Source organism: Chiloscyllium plagiosum, unplaced genomic scaffold, assembly GCF_037043375.1.
Source record: "Chiloscyllium plagiosum isolate Xiang-an unplaced genomic scaffold, Cpla_swu_hap1 HiC_scaffold_37, whole genome shotgun sequence".
Lineage (NCBI taxonomy): Eukaryota > Metazoa > Chordata > Chondrichthyes > Orectolobiformes > Hemiscylliidae > Chiloscyllium > Chiloscyllium plagiosum.
Window position 1 is genome coordinate 69,634,363 of NW_028270175.1, and position 17,761 is coordinate 69,652,123.

The following is a 17,761-nucleotide window of genomic DNA, read 5'->3' on the forward strand; positions in this document are numbered from 1 at the left end:
TCACTGCTGATAAAAGCACAAATAACTTGTTGTATTCGTAAATAATAGACAGATATTTAGTCCGTCCTTATTCCTCAGAAAGACATATACACTCGTTATCCAAGAATGGTCAGTGTTTATGCATCTTAGAGCTATAAAACGAAGTCCATGTGCTGACCGTGCAGCAAATTGTTTACTGTCATTGCAATTAGAGCATGTTCTGCATCCAGCATTGACGATGTAATTGTATTTGAAGAATACTATTATCTCTGATGTAACTGTTTGATAACATAAATGTTAGGAGAGCACATTGGCATCTTGAGTGTACGAGTTTACATCCAAACCGATGACTGTATATGTAACGTTATGATATCAAAAGTATTGATCTAAACGAAACGGGGAACGAGAGTTTAGTCAAGAGCAGGCTCAGGAGAAATTTTCTGAGAATATTTCCCATCATCTGTCCTGTGGGCATAGGGTCGCTGCCAATACTTCAAAACCTCAGTTTCCAGTCGTAAATATTGTGATAGTGAATGAGCTAATGTCATTGCCCACATTTGTTTTCAACCTGATGTATCCAAAACAAACCATAACTGAGCATATTTATTAAATTTTGTAAGCAATGCGACTGTTTAGTCAATTTCATTGATTATTTGGTGCTTGAATGTAGAATATAATTAGATATGTTTGTCACATGTACTCAATTACAGGAATACATAAAGAGAGTGAAAATTGTGCAGAGTCGCTATTCTTCACCGCCACCTTGGGTTCAAAACCAAGATATCTGCAAAATATAAAATCACTTCCATTTTCTTCGCCATAAAAAAAAACAGAATCAAGGAAGTCATCCACTCTGATAATGAATGGGAATCCCAATATCCCGCTATTGAAAAAGTCGCTTTTTCATTCTGATTATTTGAAACTCTTTCGCTTTTCGGTGACTCAGTCCCAGTGTATTGGAACATAGTAGCTGAATGCATTGGACTAAACAAGGGAGACAGAAAGCAGGAAGCACAGGGCACTGAGCTGAACATGTCACAGGGTAACTGTTGGGAGGTGTTATTCAACCGGATATAGGAGTCCACATTGTTCAGTTGATGTTAATGTGACGGAGTTGGCTTTTTAAATTCTACTGAATTTCTTTGAGGATCTAATGTGTGTCATCAAGAGGGAATGCTTAGAATTTAGCTTGTTTATACTACATGTTACATCAAAGAGCATGTCAGTAATCGAAGGTTCAGGATTTGGGGGGAAATAATTACTTGGTAGCACGGTTGCATACTGAAATGGAAAGCAATTTGAAACAACTTATATTCACAATACTTCAGGGGCATTGAATGTTCCGAATATGCATAAAAATCTGTTCTCTTACATGAGCTGCTTCATTGACCCTGACAAAATCGGATTTTTTTCTGTATGTTGGTTGAGCTTTTGCTTGCAGCCAGCAGTGGTCACTAACCTAAGGAAAAGCGAAGTTGCCAGATAAGAGAGATGAAGACAACAGATAATAGTTATTACCCTTGTTATGACGAAGGCTCACTCGGCGTTCACCTTGTTTATCTCTCGGCAGATGCTGCTAGACCTGCTGAATTTCTCTAAAAATTTCTCCAGAAAATCCATCCACGCTGTAAGCATTCTGTGAATTAACTGGCACGGTGACTCAGTGGCACGCTGTAAGCATTCTGTGAATTAACTGGCACGGTGACTCAGTGGTTAGGACGACTGCCTCGCTGAACCTGGGTTCTTGACTAGGGTGACTATCTGCGTGGTGATAGCACATTCGCCCCGTGTCTGTGTGGGCTTCATCAGGTGCTCCGGTTTTCTCTCACAATCCAAAAATGTGTAGGTCAGGTGAATTGACCCTTTAAATTATTCATAGTGTTACATCCGTTAATCGGAGTAAGTGTAGGGCAATGGGTCTGGGTGGTATCCTCTTGGGAGGGTTGGTGTACACTAGTAGTGCCAAATGGTCTGTTTCTATACTGTAGGGAATCTAATGCAAACGTTTGCAAATTACAAAGCATATGTACCATGCTATCCTACATCCGTCTTTAGAGCAATAAGCACGGGCTGTTTTCTGGTTCAGTAGATTGTTAATTTGTAAAAATAACAGACGTGTGCTCTTCCTAACAGGTGTGGGAGTTTGGGAAAATATCACTTTTACTGATGATTATGTGTGCAGGAAGTGGTGTTTGGTTTTGAATCCTATCAGATTACAGGGGTGGGATGGACCTGCAGTTCCAGGCAAGAAGATATTTATAGGAGCTGAGGGATTTGATAGATAGCAGTTCAGGAAGAGTGATAAACCGAATATACAGTCAAGTAGATGGGAGTCCACCAGAAAATCTAATAGCTGGAGGCATGTAGTGCAAGAGTACCTTATGGCTATTCCCATCTCAAACAAGTATGCTCGATGGAAAATAGTAGGGGTTTTAGGCTGTAGGTTTTGCTCGCTGAGCTGTAGGTTTGATGTCCAGACGTTTCATTACCTGGATAGGTAACAACATCAGTGGCCACGTCCAAGTGAAGTAAAGCTGTTGTTTCCTGCTTTCTTCTGGAATGGGTTCCCGGGGGTTTTGGTGATGTAATTTCCTGTTCGTTTTCTGATGGGTTGATAGATGGCATCTAGATCTATGCATTTGTTTATGGCGTTGTGGTTGGAGTGCCAGGACTTTAGGAATTCTCTGGCATGTCTTTGCTTGGCCTGTCCCAGGATAGATGTATTGCCCCAGTCGAATTGGTGTTTTTTTTCGTGTGTAGGGCTACGAGGGAGAGAAAGTCGTGTCTTTTTGTGGCTAGCTGGTGTTCGTGTATCCTGGTGGCTAACGTTCTTCCTGTTTGTCCTACATAATGTTTGTGGCAGTCTTGCATGGAATTTTGTAGATGACGTTTTTTTTTCCGTGAGTTGTACTGGATCTTTTAAGTTTGTTCGTTTTTGTTTGAGAGTGTTGGTGGGTTTGTGTGCTACTAGGATTACGAAGGGTCTTAGTAGTCTGGCTATCATTTCTAAAACTTCTTTGATGTATGGTAAGGTGGTTAGGGTTTCTGGTTATGTTTGGTCTGCTTGTCGTGGTGGTGACGGAATCACAGGGTAATGTACCACTGACAGCCAGGTTTCTGGTAACGAGACTGACTCTAATGTACTGAAGGATATGTGAGGTTCCAAGCGATCGATTTTCACAAAGGATTCTCCACTCCGAGGCACAGACACATTTCTGCAGCCGGCAATGATATGTCTAAATGGTGTGTTGACTCCCCGGTGCCCGGGTCAATGATACCTTGGAGACAGTTCAGCTTATTATCAAAGCGGCTGGTTACGAACAGGAAGTCGTTGTACGCATTGAATCCAAGAAAATAAGAAGAAAAATGCATACGGCACTGAAGGCAGAATATAGGAAATTATGCAGGAGCTTAAAAAGTAGGTCCTCAAGATAAGTGATACCTGTGTTATTCCTAGTGACACGAACTGGTGAGAGTCGGAATAGGAGGATAGAGCAGATGGATGCGTGGCTGAAGAGCTGGTGCAACAGAGAAGGATTCACATTTTTGGTCAATGTAACATCATCTGGGGTAGAAGCGACCTTTAAAAAAAGAATGGATTGCACCTTAATTGCTACTGGTTCTGGGAATCATTCAGACATTATTAGTTTTGAGGACCAACGTTTTAAGATCCTGCCTAAATTCCTAGTGAATGAATTTGCTAGGGTTGCTCGAAAGAATTTAAAGTTGGCACGAAGGGAGCGGTGAGACAAAATGAGATATTGAAGAAAAATAGGTCAGGTGGAGATTGGTACAGTTGGGAAAAGAAGCAAGTCAAACAGTGAAGTCAGAGAGAAGCAAGGCAGAGAACGATGAATGATTAACAAATTAAACTGCATTTAGGAGGCCAGCAGATAAGGCAGATGAACTCAGGGCATGGTTGGGAACACAGGACTGGTATATCATAGTGGGTACAGACACTACTGTCAAATCTGTAAATGCTGTTAATTATCAGTTTGAGGGAGGACCAGTGAGAAAGAAAGGCGTTACCTCCTTCATTAATGTCTTTCCTGGAAGGAAACTTGACGTCCTTACCAGCTTTGTTTCGTATGTGACTCCAGGTTCAACGTAATGTACCTCATTCCGAAATTACCTCTCCTCAGTAAGGGATGGACAATAATTGTTGGTTTTGCAGCACACGAACAATTATTGTAGATAGCACATGATGGATTTTCGGCTTTTGTCAGGTAAAGCAAGTGGAAAGAAATTTGATCTTTACAGGGATAAATGACTTCAATCTGTTTTTTTGAATGTGTGTTGCATTTTGAGAAATGATGGACTTACCTTAAAAGGAAAGCCGTAGATTCAGGATGTCATCTGCAGTGCCTGGCTGCACCATCACACAGAACTCAAGAACTAAGAACAGGACAGTTCTTATCGCTCGCTGACTTTATGCTGAAGCGTGAGCTTCCTGGAGTATGGAAGCTCCTTTCTTGATAGCACAGACTGTCCTGCAGTTAATAACTGCAAAACTCTAGCAGAGAAAGGATCTATGATGCGCAGGTGAAACAATCACTTCACATATGAGGCAAACAGTAAACGACACAGACTGACACAAACTCAGACATATGTAGTAAAACAATTAGAAAAACAAACACAAATTCACTCTCACACAGAAAATGCACACACGCACATGTAAACACACACGCAATCATATACTTACACAGGAAAACACACACTCTCTCACAGGGGCGTATTGTCCCATGCACATTCTCTCATACACATAAACTCGCTTACACAGATACCATGCACAAACGGACACACACTGTAGAATATATTCACATGTACAAACACACTCAGCCATTCATAAACACGATGAGATACAATTGACAGGAATACGTTGTTCACATTGTCGATAATTGATATTTCGGAACTCAGAAGCATTCAGCTGTTGCACGGTCTACAACAATTCCAGTGTTACCACGTGGGACAGCTAGCATTGGACAGTTAACAGTGTGTAATATATGCGTTGTGCACAATATCGAGAGTCACACAATATCTACAATGTGAAGTAACTAACATACGCATACTTAGCAGAGTGCAAATTGCGTATTGCAGTCAGTGATACCGGAACTACAGTGTGGCACAACTTTAACTTGGACAGTCAGCAGTGTGCACCCTGCGTATTGTCTGTCGTAATGCAGTGTCTGCAGAGAGGGAATCTGATATTGGAACATTCAGTTCTGTGCTCCCTGTGTAATGGACACAGTAGCTCAGATGTTGGATCCTTTCTAGTCTTTATCAAGGGGACATTGCAGCATTTGTTAAACTCGGGGAGACTAAATCGATCCATCTATCTGTTGAAGTCCGTGATAAAGGCAAATATTTAACGGATCGATTGACTGTGCAAAATGATCAGAGATTGATACCCCTCATGCCCTGAAAAGGAAGTGCTTCTGTCAATTGTATGCAACTCCAGCCTTTTCGCCTGTTCTTGTATCCCTGAGGAGATATTAGTCTCCAACTGACGTTCACTCCATTAGATTACCCTTCAAGACCTAACAGTAAGAGAAAAGCGACTGATGGCTTTGCTGGTACAATAGAATTTTCCCAATATTTGATGCAAGATAATTGAGTTCATCTCTGACTTCCCTCATCAGACCCAGGAAGCAGAAAACAAAACGTTAAAACTGTCTATAGTATTTTATTAAGAATAGCTGGAGTTTTTTGAGGTAATCATTGGCATGGCGGAAAAGCAGCTACAGTCTGGTTTTAACCGATTGGACTCCGCAGGTAATGATGCTTTTGAAGCTATGAAAGTGGCTAGAAGATTATGCCTGCACCATCGGTTCTGTTTTGCCGATTGAGACAATCTTTTCCAAACACATATCTACTTTCAACGCTGCATGGCACGACAGAGTGAGCTTCCAGCACCCATTCACACGTCATTTGAAATTTAACCAATCTTGAAATAAATTTTCCTCACTCTCCAAATCAGCCTTCTCCCCGTTCACATTGTTGTGCCCCAACCTCCCCAGGGTCTGAACCTCGAACAAACTCAAGCATTTCTGAAAAGCGGGCGTCGAGATTTAGCCCCAGTGCTGTGGCACAAATACCTACCCCTCGATCAGACCACCCGATATTTTGTTTTGAACGCTGGGGGTGACTACGTGCTAACTACCTGCCTTACTAATACAGTAAAATTCGCCCATTATTCGTTGCATGTATTATACAGTCAAGCCAGTTTTATACCCAATCGGCTGGGTCCATTTAGTATCCGTGAGATTTTAACATTACTCAACAATCAACAAAGCAGTTCTATGTCAAAAGCATGTAAGGTCCATTTGGATAATATCGAGAGCATCTACTATCTTGGTCAACACTTCAAAAAAATTAATCAACTAACATATTGCTTAAGCCATTATTGGAAGTATTGTGTGGAGTAGTGATCACTACACAATAGGACGGATGTGATTGCATTGGAGGGATTGTAAAGGAGATGCACCAGAAAGTTGCTTAGGCTGTAGCAACTTAGCTGTGAAAGGGGAGGCTGGAAAAGCTCAGGAATTTTCCATTCTAGTAGAGATCCGGTATATCAGACTATGAGGGCCATGGGTAGGCTGAATAGTAAGCAGCTGTTCCACTTTGTTGAGGGGCCAAAAGAAGATGGCAAAATTTCAAAATAAAAGGCAAGAACTTTAGAGGGGAGATGAGGAAACGTCTTCTCACCTGGAAGATAGTAGGGGCCAGCGTTGCATTCACTGAGAGTGTAGTTGAGACGAGAAAACTCGCTACCTTTAAAATGATTTTGGATGACTACTTAAACTGTTAGAATTTTTTAGAATATGGATTAAGTGTTGGGAAATGTGACACGTGCAGTTCTTAGTGTGATTTTGGGCGGACAAACTTAATGTATGGACGGTTCACCTCTCTCCTGAATGATGCTGTCATTCTGTGACATTAATGATGAAGCTCTGAAATGTGTTTTTTATTTGTTTTGAGAAAATATTTCCCAGTGTATGTTCCAACTTCAAGTGTGATCATTATTAGCTTCAGGTTCTGCATTAGAGTAATGTTCAAAATAGGATTTCCTAAAATTGTTATTTCACTGAATTAACATGGAAATCAAAGGGATGACAGTGTGGAGTCAAAATATTCTGGAGAATCTCTACAATGTGAAGTATTGAAGGATTGAAAAGCCTCAGCAAATTTAAGGGTCTTCACTGAAAAGAATATCGAAAGATATTTCTGTATTGATGGAACTGATAGTGAGTGAAATAATGCAAATGGTGTTGTTTGAAGATAAGTTGCACTAAACACTTGAGAGCAAATAGGATGAAATTAATCCAGTCTTTTGGGTATTCAAACGTGGCCATAAATGTCAATGATATCATATCATGAAAATAAATCTGTTGTCATAACCTAGTTGGGCAAAATAATTTTTTAAAAATGATGCAATCACAGTTTCCCAGTGGAGATACCACACAAGATAAAATAATATGCCTGCAACTGTGTTAGCTCCAAATTCAACTGGTTGACATCGGCAGGAAGGGAGAGGTTGTTCATCAAAAAAATAAAATGCATTATTCAAATTATTTTTTCGCTAAAGTGTATTACACCGTCCTTGTAATTGTTAGTGTACCTGGTAAGTCGGGTAACAGTTTATGGAATGCAGATCTCTGCATTTAGCTCTACATATTTCTACACTACGACTAATTTATTTTTTTTTTCAATTCCACTTAGCAAGGCATTTTCCGATGCCAGATGATAGTGTCCTTACTTACTGTGTTTAAAGTGAATAGTTGGTCGGCTCCTCAGCAATTTCGGCAGCTCACGTGATGCAATGCAATAATTCGCTTGCCGCCTTTTCGGGCTCTATGATTAATTTTACAACATTGGAGGCCATGTCTATGGGAGGTCTTGGGGAAATTCTGATTAGGGCAAATCCTGGTTTCCTTTTAAATAGTCACGGGGGTGTAGGGGGGCGAGGTTCTCTATTTCAGTATATTCATTACATCCGTCTTTGATCATTTATTTAACGTGAACTATGTCCATTTGTTTGACAAAATTAAACAAAACCTTCAAAGATGGGAGGCACTTCCAATATCCTGGCGAGGTCGGATAGCTCTTATTAAAGAATGCCCTCCCTCATTTACTACACCCCGTGTGAATGCTTCCTTTGATGTTTCCCACATAGGTATTTAGGAGACATAATGGCTGGTTTAGCTCTTTTATTTGGCAGCATGAGCGACTCTTTATCAAGCTAACCAAATTGCAACTACCCCACAGATTGTGGGGAGTAGATCGCCCAGATAAAAGCTATCAATTAAGCTCTTTTTTATCCTATGTTAGTGCCTTGGCTGCTGAGGACTCGGCTTCAATACTGTGAGATATTGAACCCAATTAGATAAAGTGAACCCTTATTAGTCTGTTTTTCTTAACGAAATTGACAACATTTATGAAGTTTTGTCATAACCCAATAATTATCAATATTGTTAAAGCATGAATGACAATGCGTCAGATCGACGACAATACAACCAAAGTCATGTTTCTTAGCCCTGTAATTGGTACACCGAGTTGTCATCTGGGAATAATGGATTCCATGTTTAAACTGTCGACAGGAAGGGGTGTACCTTGCTTGAGTGATTTAGAATTAGTAGAATCCCTACAGTGTGGATACAAGCCATTGGGCCCAACAAGTCCACTTCGACCTTCTGAAGAGTAACCCACACAGACGCATTCCCCTACCATCCCATATTTACCCTGACTAATGCCCAAACCTACACATCCCTGAACACTATGGGTGATTCATCAATCACCAATTTATCGAACATGCACATCTTTGTACTGTGGAATGAAACCCACACAGACACGGCGAGAATGTTAACTCCACACAGCCAGTCACCCAAGGCCAGAACCAAAGCCGAGACCCTGGTGCTGTGAGGCAACAATGCTCACAACTGAGCCACCACGTGTTATTTGATGGGGAAACAATGATATCATTTGATCAAATAACTCGTACGTATGGACTACCTAGTAGAGATCTCTTCTGTTTTTTTTCCAGATCAGAGATTTGATTTAAAAAAAAAACACACTTTTACCACACTTTTACAGATCCGATAAAGGGAATAGGGCGCTTATTGCTAAGAATACACTCTCTGTCAGTACCCTTTATCATTAGTTGGAGAGTGTCCCCTCAGATGAGACTGTGCAGCGTTGTGATATCTGCGAGAGAGAGTTGGGGTTCAGAACACCTCGGAGACGTGGGAGGATATTTGTGAAAATGATCGAAGGATTTTGATCTGGAATAGGACCCATTCCATGCAGTTGAAAATTCTTCGTCGGGTCTATCTGACCCCAAATCGTCTCTCAAAATGCAAAGTGGGATTATCTTCAGCATGTCCTAAATGCAGAATGCCTACATGCACTCTTACTCATTGCTTGTGGTCCTGCTGCAGACTTCATCTATATTGGAGCACTGTGTCAGATGTGATAGAGTGTGTATTGGGGACTGAATTAGAGATGGAGTTGGTTTCTGTTTTCCTGGGTCTGCCCAGGGTACTTTCCAAAGATGAATATGGGAAAAAAGTTATATCCTGTCATTCTGTACTTTCCATGCTAGGAAAAATATTCTGTTGCGTTGGATGTCTGAACTCCCCCACCCCCAGAGAGGAAGAACTATGAACATAAAAATGTGTATCAGTTAATGCTCTTGATGAACAAGAGCTGTCCTTTTGTTATGCTGAGCTGTATTATTTATTCATTATTTTTGTTTAGTTTTGTTTTTTCTTCTGTCTGTGTAGTGTTTTAATTTGTTTTGTATGTACATGACATTGGATGTAACTTTTTTCAGTTATTTGAGTTGTGTTGTTATTGGTTAATTATAATACTAAAAATCTCTTCTTAAATATTTTTTTAAATTAAAATGCTAACACTGATAGAATACAGTCCCAAAAAACTCTCATTAGAAAGACCACTCATGGTGGTTTATCCTGAGGATCACCACATCTCGGGTGATGGGGTGAGGCTGAGAGAGTGTCCCCTTCATGGTAATCTCTGTCAGTGTCAGGAACTGAACCTGCGCTGTTGCTCTGCCTCTACATTACAAACCTGCCGTCCTGCCAACTGAGTGGGAGACTGTGTAACTGTTACAGACAGTAACAGTCACAGACAAAGTTTAAGAGAAACATGCATAATAAGGAAAGTAGTACAGTTCCGAAAACGGTCAAGATAACGCCTGAGGGTAAAAATGTTTTTTTTTGCTCGAAATTGTATTTATAACGAGACGTGTTTAGAAGTTGTTTTTGTTTTAATATCATTAAGGTGAGTCAAGTAACTCTTATGTGTTACACACTGGCACACTACCATTTTCCTGAAACTGGGAAATATTTGGAACATTATCTGGAACATTCTATAATCGGCATTCTCCAGAATATTCTATGACTGTGTGGGAGGTATTGCAAAGGAGAGAGAGAAGGTGTTGCATGCAGTAGTGAGAGTGGGGGACCATGAGCCCTTGTTCGGGGGTAGTTGCAATCACTGTGATTGTGAGGGAGCAGACAGAATACGGTGACCCTTATCCTGACAGAGCGAGGAAAGCTATGGATGCTTGTCCTGTATTGCTGGACATTTCTTCAGACCTCAAATACTGCACTGAACTCGGTAGTGAGCACAGACCATGCTCGGTGGGTCTGGTGTTGTGGCACCTTCTGGGATGGGAATGTTCATCCTCTGTACTCGCCCATCCAATACGCCCACAGTGCTCTGTCAACAAACTATGGTGTAATTGCACCTTATCTACCAATCTGCCATTTCCCTGCCTTTGCTCTGTACCCATCTAATCCTTTCCTATCTGTGTATTTGTCCAAATGCCTTTTCAATGTTGTTATTGTACCCACTTCAACCACTTCCACTGGCAGCTCAGTCTAATTTGCCAGTTCATCTTGGATTCCATGCGATCTAGCCTTCTGGAGTGGCCTACTATGTGAAACCTTATCAAAGGCCTTACTGAAATCCATATATAATATGTCTACAACCCTGCTCTCATCAACATTCCTGGTCACTTCCTCAAAAATCTCTAACAAAATCTGTAAGGCATGATCCGCCACGCACAATGCCATGCTGACTGCTCCAAGTCAAACTCTGTCTTTCCAAATGCATGCACATCTTATTTCTCAGAACCTTCTCAAGTGGTTCACCGAAAACAGGTGTGAAGCTTACTCGTCTATATTTCCCAGGCTTTTGTTCGCAGCCTTTCTTGAATAAGGGCACAACATTTGCTACCGCCCAGTCTTCCGGGATCTTGGTCCCTAAGCTTTTTCTCTCGCCTCTTACAGTGATCTTAGATATATCTGGTCAGGACCAAGAGATTTGTCTGACTTTGTGCGTTCTAATATGTCCAGCAGCAACTCTACTGTGATATGGACAGTACCAAGATATGACAACCAAACTCCTAAAGGTCTCAGATCTTCATGTCTTTCTTCGTGATAAACACAGAGGGGAAATTGAGGACTTCACCCATCTCTTGAGGTTTTACACATGCATTCCGGTTTTGGATTTTAAAGCATCCTATTCTCTCTCTAGTTGCTCTTTATCTTTCCTATACTGAATTTGGATTCACTCTAATCTTCTCAGCCATGACTACCTCATACCCCGTTATGGTCTTATTGATTTCCTTCTTCAGTAATCTCCTCTATCCCCTGTACTACTCCAGGGATTCCCTTGATACGAGCTGCCTGAACATGAGCCACGCCTCTTTTTTTCTGGTCAAAGCCTCAGTATCTCTTGGCATCCAGGGTTCTCTCTTCCAGTCTCACATAACCTTCACCCTCATAGGAAAATGGAAACCTTGAACTCGAGCTATCTTACTTTTAAAGCCCTCCCACTTGCCCGAGACCCTTTTACCTGGAAACAAACAACTCCAATCATCCCCTGCAATCCCCTCTCTAACTCCATCAACATACGCCTTGCCCCAATTTAGAACTTGAATCTGTGGACCAATTTTGTCCCTACCATACCAATTTTAACATTAATACAACTCTGATCACTTTTACCAAAATGCTCCCCCACTTTATCTCCTTCACCTATCCTGCCCTATTTCCCAACAGTAGTGGAAGTTTGTCCCTTCCCGAGTACGATGCTCTATATTGATTGTGGAAACCTTGCTGAACACACTTAACAAATTACGTTCCATCTAAGTTCTTAACCATCTGGAAGCCCGTGTCTATGTTAGGAAAATTGAAATTACCTATTATAACAACCCTATTGTTCCTGCAAGTCTCCCCAGTCCCCCTGCATATTTGGTCCTCTAATTCACATTGCTGATTATAGTGCAACCACTATAACATTACTATCCCCCTCTAACTACTTTACATCATTCACGAAACCTCATTGGATATTATCTCAGGTATTTCAATTTTAAATACTGGTATGATACTCGCCTTAATCAGAACTATTGGTATTTAAACTGTTTCCATTTACATCTCTACATCGCAGTGATTTTCACATCAATGGCACCCCTTGTCAAGGCACAGTGGAAATATGGAGCTGGAAATGGATGGGAGCTGCACATCCTGTCACTTCCAACATTGGCTGCAAGTTTCCTCACACTGGGCAGTGATCTAACACAGTGTTACCGAACAATGCAACAGCCTGGGATTATATATGAATGAACCAGTGCAGTCAGCAGAGCTCCACAAGCTGGACAATTAGCCCATGATTATAAATCAAGTATTGGTGTGGGCTGCACAGCGTTCCATTCTGGATATTGCTGGGTTGCATTCAGCAGTACGCTAGCCATATCAACACAGTGCTACAATCTGAAAGTATAATGGATGGGCTGGTTATGTGAGTTTGATTGCGAAATTGAGAGAAATAAACATCTGGCAATACCTTCATTTTGTGTTTTCATTCATGTTATTGGATCCTTCAAATCCAGTCTCATCCGGTTAGACCCGACCCTCTGGATGAGTCATGGTTTCTGTTGTTGCAGCATCTGAGTCTGCAACATGACCAATAAATGGAGCAGAGGCTGCAGAGAGGGGAGTCTCCGTAAAATGGAACGAAGGAATCACAATCAGATCAGCCGTGGTCTTAGTGAATGTTGGGGCAGGATTGTGTGGACCACGAATGCAACTTATTCATATATTTGTGTTTGTTCCAAGCAAACTCCCCTTGTCTCCCAGTGTCCCATACTGCTGGGGAGTGAGTCCCCTCCTCCTGCTACTGCATAACAGTATCCTCGGGCCTCACAAGCCTCTAAATTTCCTGGTGTCCCAGTCTCGAGCAGTTGAGTGACTCCCTCCTGTTCCGGTGTCCCAGTTTCGAGCAGTTGAGTGACTCCCTCTTGTTCCTGTGTCCCAGTATCGAGCAGTTGAATGACTCCCTCCTGTTCCTGTGTCCCAGTCTCGAGCATTTGAGCGACTGCTTCCTGTTCCTGTGACCCAGTCTCGTGCAGTTGAGTGACTGCCTCCTGTTCCTGTGTCCCAGTTTTAAGTAGTTGAATGATTCCCTCCTGATCCCAAGTTTGTGAAAATAGATGTCCGCCAACTGCTCCAGAGTAACATGCTCCAATAGCTCTGTGCTCAACTGCTGCTCATGTGGAATGGAATTGAGGGACTGAATGGCCTCTTCACATTCTTTACAGCTTTTCTTGACTAAAAGCCTTTCTCCTGTTTCTGTAAAACACCAAGAAAATGTGAATGATGTATTTTTGTATTTGACTGTCAGTAATTGAGCAAACAAGCTGACTGATAAACTTCAGAAGCTGCATAGCCTCCTCCTGCTCCCATGTTAAACACTCAAGAGTCAATCGACTCTCAGAGATGTATAGCATGGAAGAAAATCCTTCGGGTCTGGTCATCTATATCAACCAAATATCCTAAATTAATCTCGTCCCCCTAGCCAGCAGTTGGCCCATCTCCCTCTAAACACTTCCCATGCACATACCCATCCAAATGCATTTTAAATGGTGTAACTGTACCTGCCTCCACCACCTCCTTTGGCTGTTCAATCCATACACGCAGCAGTCTCTGTGTGAAAATGTTGTCCTTCACGTCCCTTTTTAAATCTTTCTCCTCTCACCTTAAGCCTTTATATTCTATATTTGGAATCGTCTATCCTGGGAAAATACATTGACTGTTTACTTTTTCTATGCCCCTCGTGATTTTATAAACATCTTTAAGGTCCACCCTCAGCCTCAACACTTGAAAATAGCCCCAGCCATTTCAAACTCTCCCTGTAACTCTAACCCTCCAACACCTGCAACATTCTTTTAAATCTCTTCTGCACCCTTTCAAGTTTGACAACATCCTCCCGACAGCAGGTTGACCAGAATTAAAGGCAATATTACAAAAGTGGCCGAACCAATGTCCTGTACAGATGTAACGTTTCATGCAATTGCTTAGACTTAAAGCACGCACCAATAAAGGGAAGATCACCAAGTGCCTTCTTCACTGCACTGTCTACCTGTGACGGCACTTTCAAGGAACTGAGAACCTGCACCACAAGGTGACACAGTAGCTCAGTGGCTAGCATTGCTGCTTCAGAGCGCAGCGATCTTCGTTTAATTCCATCCTTGAATGACTGGCTGTGTGGAGTTTGTACATTCTCCCCATGTCTGTGTGAGCTTCCTCGGGTGCTATGTTTCCCTCTGACAGTATAACTATATACAGGTAAGGGTAGATTGGCCATCCTAAATTGTGCATAGTACACTTGGATGTGTGGGCAACGTGCATTAGCCATGGGAAATGCAGGCTGAGAGGGATAGGGTAGGGGTGTGTCCAGTGGGATACTGTTTAGAGGGACGGTGTGGACTCGATGGGCCGCAAATCCTGTCCCCTAACTGTAGGGATTCTATAATTTCTATGGACTTCTCTATGATTGGCAACTTTCGACAGGACCCTAACTATATCTATAGTTACCTGGGTTTCCTTAATTTCTGAAATAATGACACTATGTTAGCAACTCTCCAGTCTCTTGCCACCTAATCTGTGGAAAACAATGTTACAGATATATCAGCAAAAGGTTGAGCAATTTCTTTCCTAGCTTCCCACAATATTCTGGGATACAACTGATCAGGTCCCTGGGCTTTGTTCACCTTTATATGTTTTTAAATGTCCAACATCTCCTTGTAATATAGATGCTTTTCAAGATATCACTATATATTTCTTCATTCTCTCGCTCTTGTAACCTCTTCTACATTAAATACGAGGCAAAATACTTGTTTAGTATCCCTTCCATCTCCTATGGTTCCACACATAGGTAGCCTTACTGACCTTTAATGTGCCCTATTGTCTCCCTAGTTAATATTTTGCCATTAAAGGATTTGTAGAATTTCTTCAATGGCTCATTAACACTATTTCTGAAGCCATCTCATGTCCACATTTTTCTGGCCCAATTTCCCCATTGACAATACACTTATTGCCCTTATACTCCCCTCGGGATTCACTTCATCTCAGCTCTGTTTTCCTGACATATGCCTCCTTCCTTACCTTGACCATAACATCAATATATCTAGCCATCCAGCACTCCCTGCACCCACCAGCCTTGCCCATCTCACTAATAGGAGCATGTTGGCTCTGGACTCTCTGAAACCACGTTTTGATGGCCTTGCATTTTCCAACCATCCCTTTACCTGTGAATAGGGTATTCCAATCTGCCTTTCACAGGGCTCGCATAACACTTTCAAAATTGGCCTAATTCAAAGTTAGAACTTTAATGTTTACATCAAGTCTTTCCTATTCCACAACTAGTTTGAAACTAACATTTATGCGTAACAGACTTGAATGTTAAATAAACATTGCCTGCCCCTCTGCAACAGGCTCGAGAGGCTGAGTGGGCTCCTTGTGTCCCTCTGTAATAGACTGGAAAGGCTAAATGACCTCCTCTTGTCCCTCTGAAATAGACTCAAGAGGCTTCATGGCCTCCTCCTGTCCCTGTGTAACAGATCCGAGACATTAAATGAGATAGCAACCCGTGGATTACGAGCAGCCGTTAAACTGCATCTGATGGAGTTACAGAAACACAAACAACACAATGTACTCCAGGTGCCCTCTCAGTAACACTTTATACAGATGCAGCGACACATCTCTTTGTTTTGAATGTATCTTTCGGCAAAATGTGTCAATATTCCAGCTTTCCACCTTTTCAAGTAGCACTAGGCTAATATGGGCTGAATGGCCTTCTCTTATCCCTCTGTAAGAGGCCCATAGGGACAGAATTGCTTCGGTCTGTTCCTGAGCAGCAGTCTCAATGCTCTGTCTCAAGGTTATGAAAGGATTTGACAACAGGGCATTAACACCAGGAGTAGCCTCACACTGGTCAATAAGTACCGTACTTTTTGTTCAGCTATCGAGAAGCTTGCCCACCCGACTTTTTTTTGATGCGGCTGATCTGTTATTTTATAACTGCCTCCTTTCATAAACAGAGTGGAACATATATAGACCCCTGCAGCGTCCTGTTAATACTCTCACATACAAGTTAATAAAAAGAGTTAAAAGATTGAAAGGTTTATGATCCATCCATCAGCAACCCTCATCCATTCCATCCAAACCCAATAAATGAAAAGTGATGTTTTGAACAGGTTAACTGAGCCTATTTGTTCAGTGACTGCGATTAATGCCAATCTCCATGGATTCTAATTATGCCAGTGGAGGATTTCCATCTTTTAATGATAAATGGGCTCCGTTCAATGTATTATTCCATAACATGAGCGGGAGCATCACAGACAGCACTGACAGGGATCAGCAGATCCAGAGAGAGGGGAAGGAGAGATCAGAATCTGAGAACATTAGACTGGAATGTGCCAACAATGGATCAGAATCTGAGAATATTAGACTGGAATATTCAAACAATGGATCAGAATCTGAGAACATTGGACTGGCATGTTCCAACAATAGACAGGCGCTTATCCAATTATGTTTGGTATCTTTCTGTATTCGATTGGTTCTCATTATCATCGCGGATCTATTACGCTCTTCTCATTATTCAATATTTTTATTATCCCTTCCTGGCTATCGTTGGTGTTCCTGGTGAGTGTCACTGTACAGATTTTGTTTCTATAAACCAGTTATGACTGTATTATTGTTATTTCATGTAGTCTACACTTCCTGCCACTATTATTGTTCCTGTTGAATCTCTCAATCCAGATATTCACTCTACAGACCACTACTAACTACATCAATGAATGGGCTCAATTACTGTCTCGTTCTCTGCTCTGGCAGTGTTACTCCGGGTCTCTATGTTGATCTATTCAGTTTCAGGGGAGAACCACAATGCATTGTATCATTGCCTTTGCTGTTAAGAGTATAGAAGTCACTGTCTACTGCTCTGGTTACAAACTCCACTTCCTTCCACTGTTTCCATCCCATCCCTGGCCAGTATCTACAGCTGAAGCAGACAAGTCACAACTGTGGGTGATCCCTTTGATCATGAGCTTAATATTGACACCACGTCCTGACCATTTCTAACTTGAAATACTCACCACTCCAGAATATATCTCACTGCTTATTCCATCTGTTGTTTGAACCTTGAGCTATGAAATACAGGCTTAATGAAGCAAATAATCTGCTGCTGACGCTCCCGGCTTCAAACCTGCCGAAGCAAATCTGATTCGAATTCACACCAAACCCCCATCCATCTGTCATTCATGTGCACGCCGATGTATATTGCTGTTGTGTCTGCCAATGACATTATTTTAATATTCTCAAACACTTTATCTCATCTGTCTATGAAACTTCCCTCGTTCTCTCTGTTGATTCATAAAAAGCCTGCCAGTTGTTCGTATTTAAACGTTTCCTCCATG